The sequence below is a fragment of the Erythrolamprus reginae genome, chromosome 2 (assembly GCF_031021105.1).
Source record: "Erythrolamprus reginae isolate rEryReg1 chromosome 2, rEryReg1.hap1, whole genome shotgun sequence".
Classification (NCBI taxonomy): Eukaryota; Metazoa; Chordata; class Lepidosauria; order Squamata; family Dipsadidae; genus Erythrolamprus; species Erythrolamprus reginae.
The window spans coordinates 265136308-265161049 of NC_091951.1; positions in this window are offsets into that span (position 1 = coordinate 265136308).

Genomic DNA, 24742 nt, shown 5'->3' on the forward strand with positions numbered 1-24742 from the left:
TTTTAACTGACCTGGGTGGTTGGAGACCCCTGCAATACTACATTATTTTGTGTGTTTGTGGAGGGGTATTTTTGCAACATAAAACTGCATCAAAATCTTAACACACAACATGGGATTTCAACTCTTCTTCAACTCTCTATTATGGTTTTGATTAAAATTGCCTGCACTGTGATGCTGATGTTTTAGCTTAAAAGGAAACCTTGCACTGATAGTTTAACATTGCCTGAATTTTAATTCTCACCATTGGTTTCTTTCTTTCTTTTTTTTAAATATACTTTATTAATTTATACAAAAAGGAATAAAACAGGGGGAAGGGGGATGGAATTACAGAAAAGAAAAGTGGGAGGGGAGTGGTATAAACAGTATTGTTATATCGCAGCTTATATATATTATTGTATATACATTTCAGGTATTTGTCCATATATAAATATTTCATATTCAGAGTTCTTATTTAAATATCTTACAGCTGTAATATTTAATAATCCAACAGTAATATGGGAAAAGAAAGGGTAGAAAGGGAGAAAAGGAGGAGAGAAGAGGAAAAGAGAGAGAGAAGAGAAAAAGAAGAGAGAGATAACAAGATGAGAAGTAATACCTGCAAGCAAGCAGGCATTTGAGTTGTGACGACTTAGATGGATTATATTTATTGTTTTTGTTAATGAGATTTAATCGTAGGTTGTAATATTATTAATCTCACCATTGGTTTTTTGGTCATCATCTGACCTTGCTTTTTCTTCTTGCAGATATTTCTAGGCTAGGTAACATCGTCAGTGCACAAAGGGTGATGTTTGATGGCTATTTTTAATTCTCAAGGTTTCAAAACTGATTTGCAAAAAAATACATGCCCCATCATGAGGATTAACCATTGAACTTTTTTTCTGAAGATAGGAATACAGTGATCCCACATTTATCGCGGGGGATGCATTCGAAGACCACCCACGAAAAATGAATTTCCGCAAAGTAGAGGAAACATATTTTTTCATGTATTTAAAGAGTATTTGGACTTTTAAACCCTCCCTGTATTGTTAACAACCCACCGCTGCTGACCGCTGAGAGAGACCAACTTCTCTCAGCTACCGCATGGGCTGAAGGAGGCCACTGCTGCAGTTCCCCCCCCACACACAAACTGTCCCTGCCCCAGTGTTCTTTTCCCTTTGCAAAAACCCATGAAATAGCAAATCCGCGAAAGATGAACCTCGAAATAGCGAGGGATTACTGTATAGAGTATTCTCTATTTACTCCCAAATTCACCAAAGGAGGCAATATCCACCCATCTGTTGCTTCTACATGCCATCTTGTGCTTGCATAAATGGAGCTGCAGGACTCACCTACCTGGTTTAATTCCCTGGTCCGCAAGTGAAACCACTCCCATGGCTATTCTGTGACATGGCAGATTCATTCCCTTCTTCACTGTTATTGTTCTCTGCTCTCTATTGCTACTTCATTCTGTACTGCTGGACTAGTAGAGAATTTGGTGTTTATATTTTTAGCAGGACGGCTGTAGAAGAGCAGGCAGAATCTTGGGGTCAAGTGAATAATCAGCCTAGAATCATTACCTCCCCAGAAATGCTCCAACCCCTCTTGAATTCCATTAACTCTTATCTAGTGCCAATTTAGTGATGATGGTTAGTTGACTAGATTCTTGTGTATAGGCATGAGCAATAAATTAGTTTAAGTGGAACTTAATAAATGATCAAAGGTGGGTTCTAACTTAGTGTTGGTAATGACCTTTAAAGCCCTTTATGGCATTGGACCAGAATACCTCTGGAACCTCCTTCTACCGCACGAATCCCAGCGGCCGATAAGGTCCCACAGAGTTGGCCTTCTTCGGGTCCCGTTGACCAAACAATGTCGTTTGGCGGGCCCCAGGGGAAGAACCTTCTCTGTGGCAGCCTCAGCCCTCTGAAATCAACTCCCCCCGGAGATTAGAATGGCCCCCACACTCCTTGTCTTTCGCAAGTTACTCAAGACCCACCTGTAATAATCCGAGACTTCGTATAGAACAGGCCTTTATCATAGGAACACATGCCAAAGCAGGCAGGCACAGACTTAAAACATTACAGATCAAACATAGCTCTTTATACCCAGAGCAGGCTGAGGAACTAACCAATACACATTAAGTATCTTTTCCCGCTTACACTGTTACTGTGTCTGTGCGTCCAATCAGCACCCTGGATAGGGCACCAATTGCTGCGGCTTCCCAGCCGGCCGGTTGTCAAGCAGACACTTCACTCCTTCCCCCTTGGTTGGAGCACACATAGTCATTTAAATAGGCGGGCTTTTTACAAATCCTGCCAGAGCGCCTGGGCTCCGCGGCAACCTCTGGCAATAACTCCGGAAGTGGTTCGCTCTGCCTTGGGCCAGGGCTGGACAATGCTTCTGGGTGGGCTCCCTCTCGGGTTAAATTTCCAGAGTTACTAGCACTTACTGGTGCATTAAACAAGTCCCTTTCCAGCACCCTGCGCCCAAACTCCGTGACTTCTCGAGCCCCTGCCCTGTCCAAACGGATTTGATCCAGATGTCTCTTCCAAATCCTACCATCCCCTAATACAGTCTCATATGAACGAGGCCCTAATTCCCTGCTCACGGTAGCCCGTTCCCAATTCCAGCCACCTGAGTATGAACGGACATACACCAAATCACCTACCTCTATCCTCCTGCTCGGCGGTTCTGGCCACTGTGCGGGTTGAGCATACAATGGGTGTAGCCTGTCTAGGGTGATCCTGAGTTTCCTTCCCATCAATAACTCCGCCGGGGTCTTCCCGGTTGCTACACAAGGGGTTGAGTGTTGCGCTAGTAACATCTCTGTTATCCTCTGATGCCAAGACCCGTGTGGCATCCTCTTGAGGGCATCTTTGGTCGAGCGAACCATGCGTTCAGCCTGACCATTACTAGCCGGATGCCAAGGCGATGCCAACGCATGCCTGATGCCCACAGCCGCTAAAAACGATTCAAACGCCACGGAAGTGAACTGTGGCCCATTGTCAGAGACTATAAGGTCAGGAAACCCGTGTGAGGCAAATAAAGATGCTAAAACTTCAATGATGGCCTGAGACTGGGTAGACCTCATGCGGATCACCTCTAACCACTTAGAGTGGGCATCTACCACAATCAGGAAATTCTGCCCCATAAAGGGACCTGCCAGATCGAGGTGCACCCGCACCCAAGGCCCTGCAGGAGATTCCCAACATAACGGCTCTGAGCGGGGGGGGGGGGAAAGACCGACTCTCCTGGCACACCATACAAGCCGCCACTTGCTGCTCAATCTCCCTATCCATGCCCGGCCACCAGACGTAATCACGGGCTAGCCCCTTGTGCAAAAGGGACAAGACCCTACAGCGCAGCGTGGGGGGAATCACCACTCTGCTTCCCCTAAGCAAGCAATCCTTTTCTATAGAAAACTCGTTCCGACAACGAAAATAATGGGCAAACGCCTCCCCTGGGGCGGAGGCAGGCCACCCTCGGAGCACCCACTGTTTAACCCTCGCTGATATTTGATCTCTTCCCGTTTCCCTAGCTACCTCAGGGGCAGCTAACAATAATGGTTCCTCCCCTATGGCCATGACCGTACAGGCTGGAGCCGGGTCAGAGAGGAGATCCGAGAGGGGACATCTACTCAAGGCATCTGCATGCGCTATGTGGCGCCCCGGTCTATAGGTTAAGGAATAATTGTAATTAGCCAAAAAAATTATCCAACGAGACATCCGCGGAGACAAAACTATTGGGCTCTGCCGATTTCCCGCTAGCAGCCCCAATAAAGGCTGGTGGTCAGTGACCAACTCAAAGTGCCGTCCATAGAGGTAATCATGGAACCGGCGGACTCCCGCTATCAAGGCTAAAGCTTCCTTATCGATGTGGCCATAATTCCTCTCTGCCTTGGCTAAGGTGCGAGAAAAAAATGCCAACGGAGCCTCTTTCCCGTCGGGTAGCTTATGGCTTAACACTGCCCCCACGCCGTACTGGGACGCATCGCATGTCAAGACCAAAGGCAATGCAGGTGAGTACTGGGCTAACATGCTATTAGAGGTAAGTATCTCTTTAACTGCCCCAAAAGCCGACTCCTCACGCCTGCCCCAATGCCACACAGCCTCTTTATCCAATAATCAGTGCAATGGCTCTGCAACAGACGCCTTGTGAGGCAAAAACACAGCATAAAAATTCAACAGCCCCAGAAATGCCTGAAGCTCAGGCTTTGACTGCGGTCTCGGTGCCTCTTTAATAGCCCTCGTTTTCTCCGCTGTGGGGTGAATTCCCTCAGCATCTATGGTAAACCCCAGAAATTCCACCCTCGGAACGTCATACACACACTTTTTTGATTTTAATTTTAACCCTGCGTCCCTGAACTTAGATAACACCTGCCTGGTTCATAGCTCTAACTCTTCGACCGTACCACCTGAAACCAACACATCATCAAAGTATGGCACCATTCCCCCTATTCCATACAGCAACCTTTCCATGAGCCCCTGGAATATTCCAGGGGCAATCGATACCCCGAATTGCAACCGCTTGCATTTAAACATCCCCCGGTGAGTGATAATTGATTGCGCTTCTGCCGTCTGGGGGTCCACAGGGAGCTGTTGGTACGCCTGTGTGAGGTCAAGTTTGGCGAATACCTTACCATCCCCCAAGGAGTGAAGCAGGTGCTGCACCACTGGCAGCGGGTACGAATGATGGGCCAATGCCTTATTAATAGAGCACTTATAATCCCCACACAAACGAATGCCCCCATCACCTTTTACGGCAATCACCACAGGGGTTTCCCACTTGGCTTGATCAACAGGTTCTAAAACCCCTTGAGCTATTAACCGATCCAGCTCTTCATCCACCTTAGGTCTCAGGGGAATGGGCACTCGGCGGGGTTTCAACCGCACCGCCGGCACTTGGGGGTCCAAACTGAAGGATATTGGTGAGCCCGTGTAACAACCCAGCTTTTCATCAAAAACAGAGGGAAATTCTTTGGCCCAACGGTCAAACCCTGCACCCCCTTTTACTGCATTGACCCCCACCACCGAAAGACCTAAGGACTTAAACCAATCAAGGCCAAGCAAATTGGAGAAAGGCCCATCGACCACAATTAAGGGTAACCTCCCCACAAATGTTTTAAAACGGACAGCAAATTTGCCCTCCCCCACGACAGGAATTGGAGTCCCCTGATAGTCCCTCAAGTTCAAATGACACGGGTGAAGGCGAGACTTCTTCAGAGTGGGAAAACAGCGCTTCACCGTGGACCAGGAGACGAGAGAATGAGCGGACCCGGTGTCCACCTGCATAGAGCAGCCAGCCTGTCCCAGGACAACTTCAACCGAAATCTTGTCCGCCGAGGTGGACGTCTCACGAACGTAAGTTGGAGTTGGACGAGGAACGCTGTAAATGGCATTACAGTCCTCCCTGCGCGAATACGACGATCTCCTCTGCCAACGTGAGCCGGAGTTAGGGAAGTCTTTCTGATCCTTCGCAGATGGCGGCGGGGATCTGCGGGACCGGCAGACTTTCGCTATATGTCCTCTCGCCCCACAGCGCCAGCAAGCTGCGCCCCGAAACGAACAATTGGCTCTGAGATGGCTTCCCCCGCAACCTCTGCAAGGTGACAGTGGGGGACGGGGGCGGCCAGCAGGCTGCTCGCGGCCGCGACCCACTGCCAGCCGGCAAATTTCCTCCTCGCCGGGCACCGCTGGCCCCTCCAGCTCAGCAGAAGTGCTGGACTTGTCCAGAATAGGAGCACTCGGCAGCGTGACATTAACAGAGCTGTCCATGGCCGCCACAGATTGGGTTGACAGCTCAAAAGCCCTCGCCTCGGACAACGCCGTTTGGAAAGACAAGTCTTGGATGGCCAACAAACGCCGCTTAAGACGGCCATCTCTAATCCCAAAAACCAACCTGTCCAGGAGGTAATCATTCAGATTATCAAATTCGCAGTAAAGAGCTGCCCTGCGAAGAGCCGCCACAAAGTCGTTTATTGTCTCTCCCTCCGCTTGATTCCTCTGGTAAAATTTATAGCGGCGGGCACAACGGGAGGGGGCTGGAGCATAGTGGTCTTGTAGTGTCTTAAGGAACTCCTCCCAAGGGACATTGTTAATCGAGACCGGGGCAAACAAAGCCCGGGCGGTCTCAAACATTTCAGTCCCACAGAATCCGAGGAAATACGATCTCTTCTGATCTCCAGAGATCTCAGTGAAACCATTTGCGATTAAAAAACAATAAAATCTGGCCACATACGAGTCCCACGTCTCCCCTTGTGGATCAAAGGGGGCAAAAGATAAGTGGGTAGACATCGTGGTAAGTAATAATTACCCTCAACAGTAGGAATCCTCGTTACCAAATGTAATAATCCGAGACTTCGTATAGAACAGGCCTTTATTATAGGAACACATGCCAAAGCAGGCAGGCACAGACTTAAAACATTACAGATCAAACATAGCTCTTTATACCCAGAGCAGGCTGAGGAACTAACCAATACACATTAAGTATCTTTTCCCGCTTACACTGTTACTGTGTCTGTGCGTCCAATCAGCACCCTGGATAGGGCACCAATTGCTGCGGCTTCCCAGCCGGCCGGTTGTCAAGCAGACACTTCACCACCTATATCGCCAGGCATGGGGGAGTTAAGACATCTCCCCCAGACTTTCTTATATTTTATGTTTGGTATGTATGTGTTGTATGGTTTTTAAATTGTTGGGGGGTTTTAATATAATTTTATTATTAGATTTGTTCCATTGTTATACTGTTTTTATTATTGTTGTGAGCTGCCCTGAGTCTTTTTACAATTGAAAGGCCATGATTTGGATAAAGGTTGGCATGCCTACTTATGGGACATAGGAGATAAAATACCAAAATATTTTAATAGACATCTAATCAGACAATCTTTACTTAAAACATGGAAAGAGATAAGACATAAACATTATATAAAAATACCAAATTGGCTATCCAAAATGGAAGCTTTAATATACCCAAATACAACAGAACTGACAAAAAAATTAAATATAAAGAAATATTAGATATGAACTGTAAACTCAAAAGTAGGGAAGAATTAATAATACAAAATATAAATATAGATTGGTGGACATATCTGCAAATCAAATCTAGATATAAAAAGGATATGGAACAAATCTAATAAATTGAATTGAATTGAATTGAATTACTGGTTCATTTTCTTCTGCGCCAGGTGGGTGCGCCTCCTGGATGGGTGGGCACACTTCACCCACGTGTGCATGCACAGTGTCAAAAGAATTTTTTAAAAATCTGAAAACAAGATGGCAACAACATGCACAGTGCTGGAAAGTCATCGTCTGCACATGCTCAGAAGAAAACAAATTAATTAAAAAAAAAAGATGGCAGCACCCACGGGCTGGCACTGACTGAACTGGGTCCGTGACATCATTGTGACATCACCAACAGATCACTACCAGTTCTGGTGAACCAGTCAGAACTGGGAGCAAACCACCCTTGCCTATGATCCTGATAGTTCACACCTGACAGTGGTTAATGGAAGTACAAACAGCTGAAACTTAAAAAAAAACAAATTCTTTAGTTGACTGGTAAAAAGTCTTTGAATTTTTTAAAGTATTGAATAATAAAAGCATGGCAATAAATACAGTAATGAACAACAGAAAATATCTTGCCGAGTTTTACGTACGTTGTTTGTTGCATGAAACCAGCCAATTATGACTTAAGGAAACTAATGCAATAGGAGAATCTAGTTAAAGCATCATTTCAGGAAAAATCTGATGTAAATGACCTTTTTTGAAAGACTTGCAGCCTGCTCAACTCAACAGCAGGTGTAGTCCTTTGTGGCATTACATGGCAATAATTATTGCCACTCTCAATCACCATAGTCCAATCTATTGTTGATAGCTGTTGTGTAAAAGCTCATTTTTAAAAAACAAAAAAGACCAACTGCATATACTGTCAAGTGTAAATAAAATAAATCAATGTTTCCACTAGAAATCTGAATTTTCTTTTGACAACTAATATATACTTCAGTTGATATACTTAGAATAGATTTTGTGGAGAACTTCAGTATATGAAGTAAAGTTGAGTCTCAAGGGGACAATTTAATGACTGTATCAACCAAACTGTGGTTATTTACTATTACTCTATCATATATAACCAAGACAAAATATCAGGTCATAAAAGATTTTTCACATTTCCTAGGATTGTTTTTACCTCCCATTAGGGTGTTTACTAGATTCCTCACTATCTTATGAAAACAGAAAGGCCTGCTTTTGTTCCTGAAACAGAGTCTCCAAGTAGGCAATATTTCCTCATTCTGTCATATTGCTTTGTGCTGATTTATGGACAAACTCGAAAATGTTATGCTGCTGCATCCAATCTCTTTTTGAGTGAGGGATTGCAACTGCCTAATAAGGCCTGAATCTTTTTCTGCTTCACCTATGACTTCAGTTTTTGTCTGAAGTAAGTAAGGAGTGGGGCCATTCCCCTGTTCTGTTTGGGCTGGGACCCTGCTATTTATTTATCAAATTTTTAAATTTCCTGTTTCCCATACAGAAGGACTCTGGGTGGTGTACAATTAAAATATTAAAAGCAGTATATAACATTTAAAAGAGGCAAGCATTCTTAAAAATTAACTGCCTCACAACTGCCTCACCTTTGGGTAGAGAGCAGTGGGGGATTCAATTTTTTTACTACCGGTTCGGTGGGTGTGGCTTGGTGGGCGTGGCTTGGTGGCATAGTAGGGGAAGGTTACTGCAAAATCCCCATTTCCTCCTGATCAGCTGGGCCTCGGGAGGAAGAGAATAGATGGGGTGGAACTAGTTAGAGATGGTATTTACCGGTTCTCCAAGCTACTCAAAATTTCTTCTACTGGTTCTCTAGAATTGGTCAGAACCTGCTGAATCCCACCTTTGGGTGTAAAATGTTCCACAGAGAGGGACAACAGCAGAAGAGTGTCTCTTCCTCAACCACACCAGTCAGATCTTTTGGGCTGAGGGGATCTGAAGCATACCATTGGGTCCTGACCAGGTGGGATGGGCTTAAGTAATGAGACAAAAACAGTTCTATAGTTATCCTGGTATTTCCATGCTTCTGGTTCTTTATGGAACTTAGTTCCTGATGCTCCCAAGTTTGCATTGCTACAATGCTGCCCTTTGACTACCTGTGCTCTGGCAACGTACGGAAGCCTGATTCTGGATGTGGCTAGTTATCTCTTGCAGACTTTGAAAGATGCCAGATCACTGCCCTCCTCTACCACGTAATTAGAAAACATCACTTTGCACAACGTTTCTAACTCTAACCTCTGCCTTTGCTCTCTCTCTTATAGTATTGAGGTTGAAGCATAGGAAATTGTGGGGTGGATTTACATATCACGTGAAGTGATGGTGCTATTTGACAGATGGAGATTTTGTCAATTCCGATGGTTTTCAAATGTCCGCTGAGATTCTTTGGTACTGCGCCCAGCGTGCCAAGTGCCACTGGAACCACAGTTCACTGGAACTGTATTTATACATATGTTTTTTCATTGTACAAAGCTAAGAGGATATTAAAGGTGAGAGGGAGGTTAAGACCATCTCTGTCGACAAGACGAGAGACAGTAACAGAATTATGACAGAGTATATGAACATTTTCAGCACATATATTAGAAAAACTATCACTATTAACTATTTGCAGTATACATTATTAGAAAGGGTCTGCATTTAGTTAGGAGATGAGCAAAAAATGACATTTGAAACATCAACTCATCTTTAATCATTCTTCCCTTTCTAGTATCAGAAAATTTCAGATCAAAACCTTTTTACATACATTTAAATATTATTGTAAAAAAATTGCCTTGTTTCCTCTGGCTTGTTTCTTTTAAAACCTTGATTGAGACAAAATGATGGCCAACTTAGTATAGGGTAGATTTAGGAAAATTTGTTAAGTGTGTCAGGGAATGCAAAAAATAGAACAATACTATTTGTGACAATGTGTATTCTCTTAAAACATTTTATTGTTGCTAATTGTACATGAACTTAAGATGTTAATTACAGGTAATTTAAACCCTCAATTTAATGGTTCTGTGTTCACCATTCCCTTAGAGGGCAATGTGTATTATTTCACAGAAATGTAAAGCTTGGTAATCCCAGAGCCCTGTAGTTGAGCGCTTTATGACCAAAAAAAAAAAGTTAAAGGAATGCAAAATGAGGATAAGGTGATTACAGAGAATCTGAATGAATTCTTTGTTTCATTTTTAACAATGTCTTCTATTCTCAGAGTATTGTGCTGCTCCCCCTTCACATTCTGAAGCAGACAGGAAATCAGACCACCTTAAATCTTGTTGAGGCCATGGTGAGCAATGGCTATGAGAATAAACTTGAGGAAGAACCACAGCCAAGGCAATGGTCAGATAAGAGAAACCTCAACCCAAGGCAGAAATGTAATCTGAGAAAACATCTCAGGCTGGATCCTTCCTTAGTTAAGGCAGAGATGAGAGAAGCACATTGAGAACCGCAAGATCCTGTTACTTTAACTCTATAATAAGTCATTCTGGTATATTTAGTATAGTTTGGTGACTTAGTCCAGTGATGGCTAACCTTTTCTGGACTGAGTGCCCACCTATGGGTCTGTGTGCACCCCCAAAATGCATTCCCCCATGCATGTGGCCCACTCGCCCACATGAACCCTTCACATACAGGCATAGATCCCTGCATGCGCCCCCACATATGCATGGTCACTGCATGCGCCCACACGTGTGTGGCTGCCCAAGGCTTCCCAAGCATGGCCAATCAAGACCCAAAGACCAGCTGGCCAGCAGGAGGCACGCATACATGTGTGGCAGAGCTGAACTGGGGTTAAGTCTCACAGAGAAGGGGTTGCGTGCTACCTCTGTAACGCCTGCCATAGGTTCGCCATTATGGATCTAGTCTAGTGATGGTGAAACTTTTTTCCTCCAGGTGCCAAAAGAGTGTGTGTGTGCATTATCACACATACACGAGTGCCCACACCCATAATTCAATGCCTGGGAAGGGCAAAAACAGCTTCCCTCACCCCCTGGAGGCCCTCTGCAGGCTGGAAACAGCCTGTTTTCCAACCTGGTGGACCCAGTAGGCCGTGTTTCACCCTCCTCAGGCTCCAAAGTCTTTCCTAGTGCCGGGGAAGGGTAAGAATGTCCTTCCCCATCTGCCCCAGAGGCTCTCTGGAAGCCAAAAATGCACTGCCAGAGCTTCTGTGAAAGTCAAAAATCAGCTGGCCGGCACACACATGCACGTTGGAGCTGAGCTAGGGCAAGGGCTTACGTGCCAGCAGATATGGCTCCATGTGCCACCTGGGGCACCCGTGCCGTAGGTTCGCCATCACTGATCTAGTCTGATCTACTTGAAATGGCTGACAGTGTCCCTTTGCCCTGCAAAAGGAACATATTACACTGCTGTCCATGCAGCTTTAACAAGTCACAACCTGAGGACTTCAACTGTTGATTCCCTGGCTGAAATCTGAGCTGACGAAAATGACCCTTGAGCTACAGGACAAAGAGGAATCAAAGTTCTACAAAGCGTGGAATAAATGGTACATTTGGCTGGAGAAAAGATAACATACAACTCCATCATGATCCTCTTAACCTTCACCCAAACAACTGTCCCATGAACTTGTAAAATAACACTATGATAAAACGATGAACAAATTCAAAACGATAAAAATTTAAACTCTAACTCAAGTTTAGAAACTCAAAATTTTCATTTATACTGATAGTAAAGATCGAAAATGCTGTAGAGTAATCGGGTCAACAGATAAGTTGACATTATTTATGACATCTGATAAATTTATAGATATGAATTCACCTCTTCTTTTCCTTCTTTCACTTCTCATTTATTTTTCCCCTTCTTTTCCCTTCTTTCTCTTTCCTCTTCCTTTTTCTTTCCTTCTCTTCCTTTCTCTTTAGTCCCCCCCTTTATATATACCATAGTCCTTTTGCTTTATGTATCCTCTCACCTATTTATCTTCAATAAAGATTATATTTTCTTTAAAAAAAAGAAAAAGAAATCTGAGCCCCATTCAATTTCACCCTACATCTACGAAGCCTCCTGCGTACAATGTTCTAAGAAGCCTCCGGTGTACAATGTTCTCTTTATTCCATGCCATCCCATATTGATTTAATTCGTGTTATCTTTTATGTTTTATTATTTTTATGCATATTTGGAATTCATTTTTGTTCCTGTGGTAATAAAGATAGGAATATTGTAGTAAAATTAATTTCCAGCCATCATGCCTCTGTTGACTTCCTGTTTCGCTAATCAGCTTCTGCATTATTATATCGAAGTCAGAACACACTCTTTGTTAAAAAAAGAAATCACATGAAAAATCTCATCATAAAATGTTCCATTGTTATTTAGAACAACGATCGAGATCACTAAGTCATAAACTTTTTCTGTCTCGCTGGTAGAAATAGACTCACCCCAAAATACAATAATCATAAAGTGCTTTGGAATGTCTACATTCCTGCTGTAGAATCTAGGTCATGAGTGGAACAAAAAGTTGTATACAGGAAATGAATAATGAAAGCCTTCTATTCATATATGTATTGGGATAATGTGTGAGAGCAGAGGAAGAATACTACACATTGTACGTTGTCCTGCGTCAATCACCTACAATTTTTTTAAAAAAGAAAGTCCATTTTTTCTCCCGTAGGCATCTGAAGAGTTGGATTTATACTGTGTGGGACATGCTTGCTTTTCAAATATGTAGATTCTCTTGGTAAAAATTGAGTTCTTCACTCGAGAGTCAAAATTGTGAATCACTCTGCTATCTTGCTTTGAGATTTCTGGAGTGATATTTTAATGTGTTCTCTTGTAAAGATAAGCAATACAACTGAGATTAAAACAACTATTTGAGATACACAATATTTTGCTTTGGGTAATAAGTGCAAAACTACATTTGAGTATTGTGTTTACCAATTCAGCTAATGGATTGCTTGAATGACAATAATATAAAGGCACAGAAAATAATAGGATATTTTTAAAGGAACTATCTTGTCGCAGTTCAATAAACTCATGAAAATAAGCCTATTAGAACTATTATTATGGCACAAGGCCACAACATAAGATATCATATATTTGTCCCAGGGTAGGTTTTTTTTCTTTTTTGCAAATTACCTTATATTAGCACATTGTGGTTTTAGGAAAAGGTTCTCATCTAATACTGGATTGTTCAGAAATAAGTCCAGTATGCTCAGTGGGATTTATTTGCCACCAAACAGCTACAAATGCAAGGAAACATTATATTTAAACAGAACTGCATAATGAAGTTGTGCTATTGAAAATGCTGTGTTGTAATTATGGTTTGATTTACCTGGCATTCTTGCCAGGTAAATATATTGGAAATGACCTGGGGAATTAGCCACCATGGTTAAATTGCGGGATGTTGTCCCTGTACATTTGGAGGAGTCTGGTTTGGTGGATTGTGGTGGAATTCATAATATAACATTGCTTGGGCACATCTAGTTTGGTCTAGAAAAGGTAGTTTCTTCTTTGATGGATGGTATTTAAATATTCCTTCTTCTCTAGAACAATAAAATTAAGAGTAAAAAAATTAAAGCCCTTCCTTCCTTCCTTCCTTCCTTCCTTCTTTCCCTCTCCCTCCCTCCCCTTCTCTCTTTCTCTTCTAAAACATACTGTAATGAGATAAATATGCTTCCATTGGATTATGATGAAAGGTTAATTACTGAACAAGATTTGTAAAACTGCACAATGACATATTGAAAATTCCAGTGCTATGTTTAATGAATGGGTTTTATTTTGATTGTAATCCAATATACTTGAACTCCTTGTTGCCTTTGTAATGTCTCCTTCAGAGACGGATCACAATCTGAATTAAGGGAAGAAATTAAGTTCTTAGATACTATCTTATGCCTTCAATGTAATATCCGGTTGACTTAGATGCTGACTGCCCTGAATTCAAATATCTTTGCTAGGAAATGGGTAACATTATATTTAGGTAAATGTAAATAAAATAAAAGTAGGATAGAGTCTATCCTGGAGCCCATTTTGTTTCCTTGGTAATTTCATTAGTCATGACATGAAATTGCTGCTCAGTGGTCACACAGTATTAGTCACTGTGGCTGGTGGCTTCTGGTGTAGGTAGAAATGTAACTGGCTTACCAGCTGAAGTTGGTCAAAGGCATAGGGCAGTGATACCGAACCTTTTTCCTTTCTTATGCTGAAAGTGCGTGCACATATGGCCATACCTGTAATCAATACTGTTATGTCCACAGTTAAATAAAAAAGAATAACCTCCTGCTGTGAATAAAGAAAAGAATAGAAGAAATCGTGTATTACATTTCTTACAAATACCTCCCCATACTTCATATGCCCCGGTTCACATGACCCCACCTGTGCTGCCCTTCTCTCCCCCACACACATCACACATGACCACACTTCCACCAATTCCTGACTTCAGGTGGCCCCGGTAGGCCTGTTTTTTGCTCTCCCCAGGCTCCAGAGGCTTCCCTGGAGCCTGTGGAGGAAGAAAATGGCCTCCTCCACTCCCTGGAGGCTCTCAGGAGGCCAAAAACGCCCTATCAGAGCCTTCATACAGGCCGAAAATCAGTTGGCTGGTGTGCACATGCTTGCTGAAGCTGGGTTAGGGCAATGGCTTGCATGCTAGCAGACACAGTTCTGTGTGCCACCTGTGGCATGCATGCCATAGGTTCACCATCAAAGTCATAGGAGAAGTTGCTAAGGGCATCGTCAAAATAAGTGAGCCAAGCCAGGAAACTAATTTGAGGACATTTTTCAAACAAACTCCTTCTGAGTTCACATGAAGATAAGGGAGAAGGGAAGAGAAACACATTCAGGTTTGCAAGATTCTATCAGCATAAGAAAGGAAAAAGGTTCGGTATCACTGCCCTATGCCTTTGACCAACTTCAGCTGGTAAGCCAGTTACATTTCTACCTACACCAGAAGCCACCAGCCACAGTGACTAATACTCTTATCATCATTGAGTTGGACAATAGCAATGCACACTTCATGGATCTGCATTTGAAGATGATTTAAAAATTACAATTGCTCCAAAAGGGAGCAGCCATATTGCTGGTAAATAAATCCTGGCATTGCAAAAAATGACTCTGTCTGCTTTTGTAACCATCAGCAAAGGATCTTTGGATATATGCTTGACTCTTGGCTCCCAAGAAGCTACTTAATACAGTGGTACCTCTACTTAAGAACTTAATTCGTTCCGTGACCAGGTTCTTAAGTAGAAACGTTTGTAAGTAGAAGCAATTTTTCCCGTAAGAATCAATGTAAAAGCAAATAATGCATGCAAACCTATTAGGAAAGAAATAAAAGCTAGGAATTTGGGTGGGAGGAGGAGGAGGAGGAAGAGGACAAGGACAGTCACTGCTGAAGGAAGAAGTTGAGGTGATGGGAATAAAAAAAAATCAAAAACTTTAAGGCTTAAAAAGAAGAGGGACTCTGAGGCGGCAAGGAGGAGCACGCGCCTTCCATACACAAGGTGCAAGGCTGCCTCCCATACACTGCACTAGAGAGAGAAACCCAGGTGGGCAAGAGGGGGGAATCTCCCGCTCCTTTGACCGAAAGGCTGCTGCTACTGCTGCTGCTATCTGCTTCCTCTTCCTTCCCATGCTGAAAAGCTCAACCTCTTATCTCGCTTGCTCGCTTTGTAGTCAGTGTCTTTCCTTCACTGTGGTGACTCTTTGGTTTGGCTGAAGCCGAGTTGATTCGGCCAGGCTGAAGCACCCCCTTTTGCCTTTCAGTGCCAAGACGTCTGGGAGGCAACCTCACGCCGGATGTGTGGGAGGCAACGTGAATGAATCACCACCTCGAAGTGGTTTATTCCCTCTCCAAGTGCCCAGAGAAAGGAAAATGCTCCGTTCACTCTGGGCTGCCCAGAGCGAAGGGAGCATTTCTTTTCTCTGGGCACTGGCAGAGGTTTATTTTCTCTCCAAGTGCCCAGAGAAAGGAAAATGCTCCGTTCACTCTGGGCTGCCCAGAGCGAAGGGAGCATTTCTTTTCTCTGGGCACTGGCAGAGGTTTATTTCCTCTCCAAGTGCCCAGAGAAAGGAAAATGCTCCGTTCACTCTGGGCTGCCAAAACCTCCTTAAGCACCACCAAAAGGCTCCTGTGGCAGCCCAGAAAAGCCCGAGATGGCCAGGATTAAAGGGGGAATGGCAGGAAACTGGCTGGGCCTTCGTGCCGCTCTCAAATTTCCTGGGAAATTTTTCCGGGCTTGGGTTCTTAAGTAGAAAGGCAAAAAAATCTTGAACAACCGGTTCTTATCTAGAAAAGTTCTTAAGTGGAGACGTTCTTAAGTAGAGGTACCACTGTACCTCCCTTTTTAAACAGGTCAATGAAAAAGACTGATGGGCATCCTTTAGATGGCTATATTGTTGAAATGACTGGAAACTCCTTCCCAGGATTCCAAAACTGGCAGCATAAAAATTGTGTGAGTAAATAAATAAATTCATAAGCAGCAACTGAGAAATAAGAAATAACCCTAAAATTTTAGAGAAATATTATAAGAAAATTAAATAATTAATAATGTCAGCATTACCCACCTACCCACAAAGGAGGCAGGTAGTATTTTGAAGTATTGTTTTTACAAGGTTGATATGCTGACTAAACTCCTTTGAGCTTTGGTAGCTTAACATAATAAATCCATAAAGAGTTAATAACAAGCAAAAATATAAAAACTGACAAAGTCATTAACATCCTGGGTAAAAAGTTTATACATTCTGTATGTCTAAGTTTTTCTTTGGCTTTTTATTTGATTTTGGTCCTATTGTTTGGCTTATGTTAGCCATTAACTGTATAATTGTACTTTAATTGCATATTACTAAAATTTTATGAATTTTGTAAGAGCTCCCGAGAGACTCATTTCATCCCCTCAGATAAACAAACAAACAACGTCTGCATAATGCTTGCAATTCCATAATTAGAGCCATTATCAAATTGTTTAGAGCAGCATGTAGTGTTCCTGAGAACTATATACTTCCCAAGGTTACCATTTCTTCTCTTTGATAATACCAAAACTGAATAAAACAAGATTTTCAGACAATAAGTATAAAAGGTATATAACAGTGATGGTGAACCTATGGTATGTCTGCCGAAAGTGTCATGGAGAGCCATCTCTCCGGGCACGGCAGCCATCACCTATTGCTCTTCTGGGTTCCATGTACGCTGGCCAACTGGTCTTCGTATGCGCATGCATGTCAGAAACTGGAAGATCAAGTGACCATTGCACATGTGCATGTCGGAAACTGGAAGTTAAGTTTTCTGGCATGCGCATGTGCATTGGGGACTACTCCACCCCGCATGTGGGCTCCCATTTTAGCACTTGGTGCTGAAAAGATTCACCAACATTCTCTGGGTCCCGTCGACTAAACAATGTCGTTTGGCAGGTCCCAGGGGAAGAGCCTTCTCTGTGGTGGCCCTGACTCTCTGGAACCAGCTCCCCCTGGAGATTAGAACTGCCCCCACCCTTCTTGCCTTTCGTAAACTCCTTAAAACCCACCTCTGCCATCAGGCATGGGGGAATTGCGACATCTCCCCTGGGCCTATGCAATTTATGTATGGTATGTTTGTGTGTATGTCTGCTTTAATAATGGGGTTTTAATTATTAGATTTGTCATGAATTGTTTTATTTTGTTGTGAGCCACCCCGAGTCTATGGAGAGGGGTGGCATACAAATCTAATAAATAATAAAATAATAATAATAATATAAGGTATATAGTGGCATTTCATTGAAGGCATAAGATTGTATCTAAAAATGTAATTTCTTCCCTTAACTCAGATTTCTGATGTCTTTATTTAAGATGTTCAGATGTATTTCAGAATTCAAACAATTCTTTTGAAGTTATTAGCAGAAAATAAGGGTTTTTATTTTGTTTTATTTTGCAGGAAAATCATGACACATGGTTTTCCATGAAAGGCAACCTGGAATTATCTCGGACTACTCAGGAGTTGGGACCCAGGTTGATGTTTATGTAAGAAGAAAGGAAATCATTTGGTTTGTCTTGTAAAGAAAGGAAGATACCAAGGATTTTTCTTCTTCTTTGATCTACTTGGATTCCCATCACCAGCTATCAATGATGGAAACTGATGGATGGCACCAGTCTGATAGATACTGATAAATTAAAAAATGAGCCATTTTCCTGCCATTTTGGAGGTAGATTTATGTTCAGCATAATAGTGGTCTTTGGATCTTGCAAAAACAAAACCCCCAAAATGATAAAAACTGTACGTTTGTCAAGATGATAGCATTGGACTGTCAGGAAAGAGACCATCAAGAGAAAGTACTGTAGATGCAATTGCTTTGCAGTACTTAAATTTCTTCCTGAATTACTTAGAATGTAATAAGACTGATTCACATTAGTTAAGGTCACTACTTATCCAAGGTCACAATTTACAACTAATTGTTAAGATAAGGATTATTGGCACCATATAATTTGCTGTCACTTTGGAATGTGAGTACCTGAATCTGATCTAACACTCCAACACAGCTACAAACTTTCCAGAGAATAAACTAACTCTCAAGACATATGCATTTTAAAACACTGATTTGCAAATAGACCAACCTATGGTTCCGTGCCTTCTGCTAAAAGAGAACATGGACAAGGAATAGTGGGAACAAAGCTAGGATGTCTATATTAGCAGGAATGAAGAAACCCAATATTTTTAGATGGAAAACAGATGCAGACTATTGGCAGTGCTTGTAAATTAAAGGCTCGTGCTAGTGATTTCTTTCACAGCTGGAAATGAATCTGTGAGGAGAAGATATCCTCATCAGGGGCTTATGACTGCAAAAATAATCTGGCGGTGTGCATTGGGTCATAGAGTAATTCCAAAATATGTGGAAGAAGAGGCCCAGTTTAAGAAGGAAGGGGGGTTATAATGGAATGTGTGAATGGCCTTGAGGAATGAAGGAAAGAGAGGTTGCCTATTAAACAGACAAGGGAGCCCCTTGTGGCTTAACAAAGAAATTTAGGAAGGACTAACTCTAATGGATCAAGCAGCTGAAAGTCTACGGAGAGAGGCGGCATACAAATCTAATAAATAATAATAATAATAATAATAATAATAATAATAATAATAATAATAATAATGATGATGATGATGTAATGGGAAGTCTAAATTTTCAGACTTGCAAGATTCTTTTAATGTAGACGTATAATAAAGTAGAATTAGCTCACCTGGTCAAGTTTTGTTCCTTGTTTACCTGAGAGAGCTTGACAGAGTGGAAATCAAATTTTGTCATTGAAGCGGGATTGGGATTAAAGGAGAATAATGACAGAATTAAACGTACAGGTATTCCTCATTTAGGCACCACAATTGGAACTGGCAATTTGATTGTTAAGTAAGGTGGCCACCAAGTGAAAAAAATGTAATTCTGCTTATAATTGTACTGCAGCTTTCCTTTGATTTACAAACCTTTGTTTTACAGACCAACAAAAGTTGTAAATGTGAGGATAATAATAATAATAATAATAATAATAATAATAATAATAATAATAATTTATTAGATTTGTATGCCACCCCTCTCCAAAGACTTGGGGCGGCTCACAACAATAATAATAGCAATATTACAATAAAACAAATCTAATATTAAAAACATCTAAAAAACCCATCATTTAAAATGGGTCATAAGGATGGGTTATAAAGTTTTATTTATTTATTTATTCATTCATTCATTCATTCATTCATTCATTCATTCATTCATAAAAATATAACTATAAAACTATAAAACCCGAAATAAAACCCACAGTTTATCAATCCAATCAACATACATGCATACCATTCACACAATTTGCCCATAATAGATGTCAATTCTTGTCTCGCAGGCCTGCCGGCAAAGCCAGTTCTTTGCCTCCTTGTGGAAGACCAGTAGGGTGGGAGCAGTATGGATGTCGGGGGGAAGTTGATTCCATAGAACCAGGGCAACAACATAGAAGGCCCTCCCCCGCGGCCCCGCCAATCTATTATCACTGTTGTCACTGCAAATGATCATTGAACAAGACAGTTACAAAATGAAAACTACTTGTACATCACTCCGACTGTCCCCTGTCCACAGTCTCAGTTTAGGTTTTCAATATTAAATAAATTAGATACACATATGAGCAGTGGCAAAAAATCCAGAAAAAAAAAAGCTGAAAGTAAATTGGTGACCGCATGCACAGTGCCAGAAACTCAGCTTCTGTCCATGCTCAGATGAATTTTTTTAAATCAAAAAATCAAAAAAAGATGGTGGCACCCATGGACTGGCAAAGACCAAACCAGATTGGGGACGTGATTGTGACGTTACCAACAGGTTGCTACCAGTTCACCCAAACTGGTCCAAACCATGAGGAACCCACCCCTGATATATAGACAAAAAATGTAAAGTATTTTCCAGAAAAAACTCTGCCACAGTTAATAGTAGGAAATCATTAATCAGGGGAAAAAATTCTTGCTTAACTGTGTGGTCATGTAATCTGTGTTTTATGAATCATGACCCATTTAGGAAGCTACAGTCCAGAGGGAACATAGCAAAACAGACTGGCTTAGATCAGCAAAAGGATTAAGGAGTCTGTATACTTTCTCCTTATTTAGCCAGCCTATGCACTGAATACATATAGTGGGAGGGTGGATTGCAAGGAAAGGCATGATTTTTAAAACTAGAGGACCTAGTTCAATAACTATGCAAATGATAAAAATCTATAGAAATTCTCAGTCATCCAGGTCATGGTTATCTCAAAGGTTGCCCCAAAGGTGCTTTTTCAAAAAGCAACTCAAATCTTTCAGGAAGCAACTCAAAGAGCCGGGGTGGTGCAGTGGTTAGATTGCAGCACTGCAGGCTACTTAAGCTAACTGCTAGCTGTAGTTCAGCAGTTCAGATCTCATCACCGGCTCATAGTTGACTCAGTCTTCCATCCTTCCGAAGTGGGTAAAACGAGGACCCAGATTTTGGGGGGCAATAGGCTGATTCTGTAAACCTCTTAGAGAGGGCTGTAAAAGCACCATGAAGTGGTATATAAGTCTAAAGGCTGTTGCTAAAGGCAGAGCTAAAGCTCTGATAGGATCGTGGGAATGGAAAGGAAAGGAAGAAGCTTCTTGGATGAGAAGCAAAACATCTTCAAAAGCAAAAACAAGAAAGTCCAGTTGTCTCCTGAAAAAGCACCTTTGGGACAACCATGACCTGGATGACTGAAAATCTCTCTCTCTTTTTTTTTAAATATAATTTTTTATTGATTTTTAAAGGATTTTACAAAAAAACAAAAAAGAAAACATGTGTACCACCACCATACAGAAAAAAAAACCCTTCACCAGGGAAGAATCAATTTTGTGTCCTTTCTTTGCTTTGTCTCTGGGTTACATTGTTCATTCTTTATAGAGTGATTGAATTTTATTTCTTACATTTGCATCGCTTACTGATGTTGTTAATATATAATTTTTAACCATCTCCCACCGCCTCATTGTTGCTGCTAATTTCCCTTCATTATAATTATGTAGTCTAATTTCCATAATTTCATAGTGAATGTGATCCGCCATATATTTGCACCAATTTTTTATCGTCCATTTATTGTCGTCTTTCCACCCAAGCACTATAGTTGCCTGGGCACTTTCTATCGCTGCAATTTTGATTTCTTCATATTCTTTTACCTCACTATTTTTTATCAATAATGCTGCTTCCTTAGTTATTTTCCAATTACCATTCGTAATTTTGTTCACTTCCATTTGTATTTGTTTCCAAAATTTTTGAACTTTATTACATTCCCAAAACATATGCATAAATACTCCTTTTTCCTTGCACCCATGCCAACAATTTCCTTTCTTCGTTGTTTGAAAACGTGCTAATTGTACTGGTGTATAATACCATTTATGTAATATTTTTCTTCTCATCTCTCTTATTCTTGTGTTTTTAATTTTTTTAATATTTTCAATTATTCCCTCCATATCCCATTCATCAATTTCTAATTCGTCCTGCCAATATCTCGTCAATCCTTTTACTACTTGTTCTTCTACTTGTAATAATTCTCTTTATATATTACCTGTTTGTGCTTTTATATTCTTACACTTATCCCTTAGTATCTTTTCTAAATTTGTTTCTTGTCTCATAAATATTTCTTTGTTTTCCCTTTTACTTAAATATGTACTTATCGCATTGGTTTGTAACTAGTTTTGTTGTCCCAGGCACCTCTCTATTTCATTTCTATTAATTCTTCCGTCCCTTTCATATAACTGTTCTATTCTCTGTATACCTTTCCTCCTTAGTTCCCATATTATCTTTGTGAGGTTACTTTCTTTCTTTGTATTTATCACATGCAGCGTTGCTAATTTAGAGTTTGTCATTTTCAATTTATCTTGCCATTTCATCCAACTCTCTATTATCGCTTTAGTAGGATCTAATAGGCTATTTATTTCTACCTTATTCCATTTCCTAAATAATAATTCCTGATTCTTAATATCATTAATTTCTTTCTCTAATTCTACCCATGGTTTTTCCTCTAATAATTGTAATTCCATTAGCCTATCAATATGATATGCGTCCCTATAATACTCCAAGTTTGGATTTCCACAACCTCCCTCGTCCTCCGTTACTATCAGCCATTTTTTTTAAATTCTTGGTCTTTTATTGCCTTCTATCCACACATTCAATTTAGTATCCCATTCTCTTATCTTTCTTATTGGGAAGGTTCCATGCATTACTTGTAAAATATATAGCATTTTTGGGATAATCATCATCTTTAAAGCTCTTACTTTAGCCAATCTTCTCAAATTTTTATTTTTCCAATTCTTAATTTGTTTCTGAATTTTTTTCCATATTAAATTATAATTAAATTCCACCATTTTACCCGGGTTCTTTAACAACCATACTCCTAAATATTTCATTTTCTTGCTACCCAGTTTTAAACCCGATACCTTCCGTATTTCAATTTGTTCTTTAGGCCCTGTATTTAAACAAATGATTTCTGATTTTTCCATATTCACACTTAACCCTGATTGGTTTTTAAACTCCTGAAGTATTGTAATCATTCTTTTAATCATATCTATTGGTGTTTCTGTGACTATTATAGCATCATCTGCAAATAAATTTAATTTTAATTCCATACTTCCTATTTGATATCCCTTCCATTGTATATCTTTTCTAATTTTATTTGCCAATGTTTCAATTGCCATTGCAAAAAGCATCGGGGATAGGGGGCATCCCTGCTTAGTCCCATTATTTATTTCTATTTTCTCCGTTCTATTTCCATTCACTCTAACATAGGCTATGTTGTCCTTATATATTTCTTTTATTATTTGACAAAACCCTTTCCCCATATTCAAACTATTGCATAATTGGAACAAATACTCATGATTTATTTTATCAAAAGCTTTGTAAACATCTAAGGAGGGTGGGGTTTTATTTCCAACTTTAAAAGGGTGTTTGGGGGGGCACTAGCTTCGGTGGAATGATGCCCCTTAAGGTGCCTAGCCAAAACAGCGGATGTTTTTTCCGCTCTTCTCTCCTTGTGAGAGAAACTCGGGGGGAGGCACCTGGGTGGGGGGAATCTTTAATAAAAATGAAAAAAATTAACAGAACTCTGGGTTGCAAGAGGGAAAAAGGTTAAATGGAAATATTATGGGTGATCGAACAATTATGGCATTGAATATAAATGGTTTAGCATTGCCTGTGAAAAGATATAGACTATTGAAATTAGCGAAAGAAAACTATGTGGATTTCTTATTTCTTACTGAAACTCATAAGGGAAGGAAAAAAACGGATAAACTGATAGAGAGTAAAGAATGGAAACATATTTTTGAGTGTAGAGGAAAAACAAACTGTAAAGGAGTGGCCATATTAATAAATCAAAGAAATGTTTTTCAGGTGATACAAACAAAAGGGGATAAAGAAGGAAGATTATTATTTGTAAAAGGAAAAATGAATCAAAAGATGATAACGTTAGCGGTAATATACGCTCCAAATGTAAATGCTAAACAATTTATTATGAATGCAAAACGTAAACTGGATTTATTTTCAGAGGGGATGGTGATATTTGCTGGGGATTTCAATGTAGAAATAACAGCTAATAACAAAGAAAAGAAGCAATTAAATTTGAATAAGTTAAATATGATAGATTTACACGCTGATAACTCAAATAGAGGGACATATTATTCAGCAAGACACAATAAGTTTAGTTGTATTGATTATATATTCATGAACAAAACAGGAAATATCCAAGTTAAAAGGGCAGAAATCAAAAGTAATTGGATATCTGATCATGCAGCTATAACGGCAGTTATAAAGATAGACCCTATTGGTAGAGAAAGAATTTGGAGATATAACACAATTGTCTCAGTAAGTGAAGAAAACAAGGAAAAAATTCAGAAAGATATTCAGGAATTTTATGAAATAAATCAAAATGATGGAATGAGACAATCAGTTATCTGGGACACGAAGAAGGCAGTTATTAGGGGTAATCTAATTAGTATGGAGTCTTATATCAGAAAAAGTTGGGGGATGGAAAGGAAAAAAAGAATAAGGGAAATAGAATCAATAAGAGAAAATTTGAGAATAACCAGAAATAAAGAATGGAATGACTTGTTAAAACTTAAACAAAGACAATTAAAGGACATAGAGGGAGAAAATTGGAATAATATGAGAATATCAGTGAAACAGAGAATTGAAATATGGGGGAAGAAATCAGCATTACAAATGGCAAAATACCTTAAAAAAAGAAAAGAAAAATTAATAATAAATGGTTTGAAGGATAAGGATGGGGTAATGAAATATGGTAACAGAGAAGTAGAAAATGTAATAAGAGAATTTTATGCAAAATTA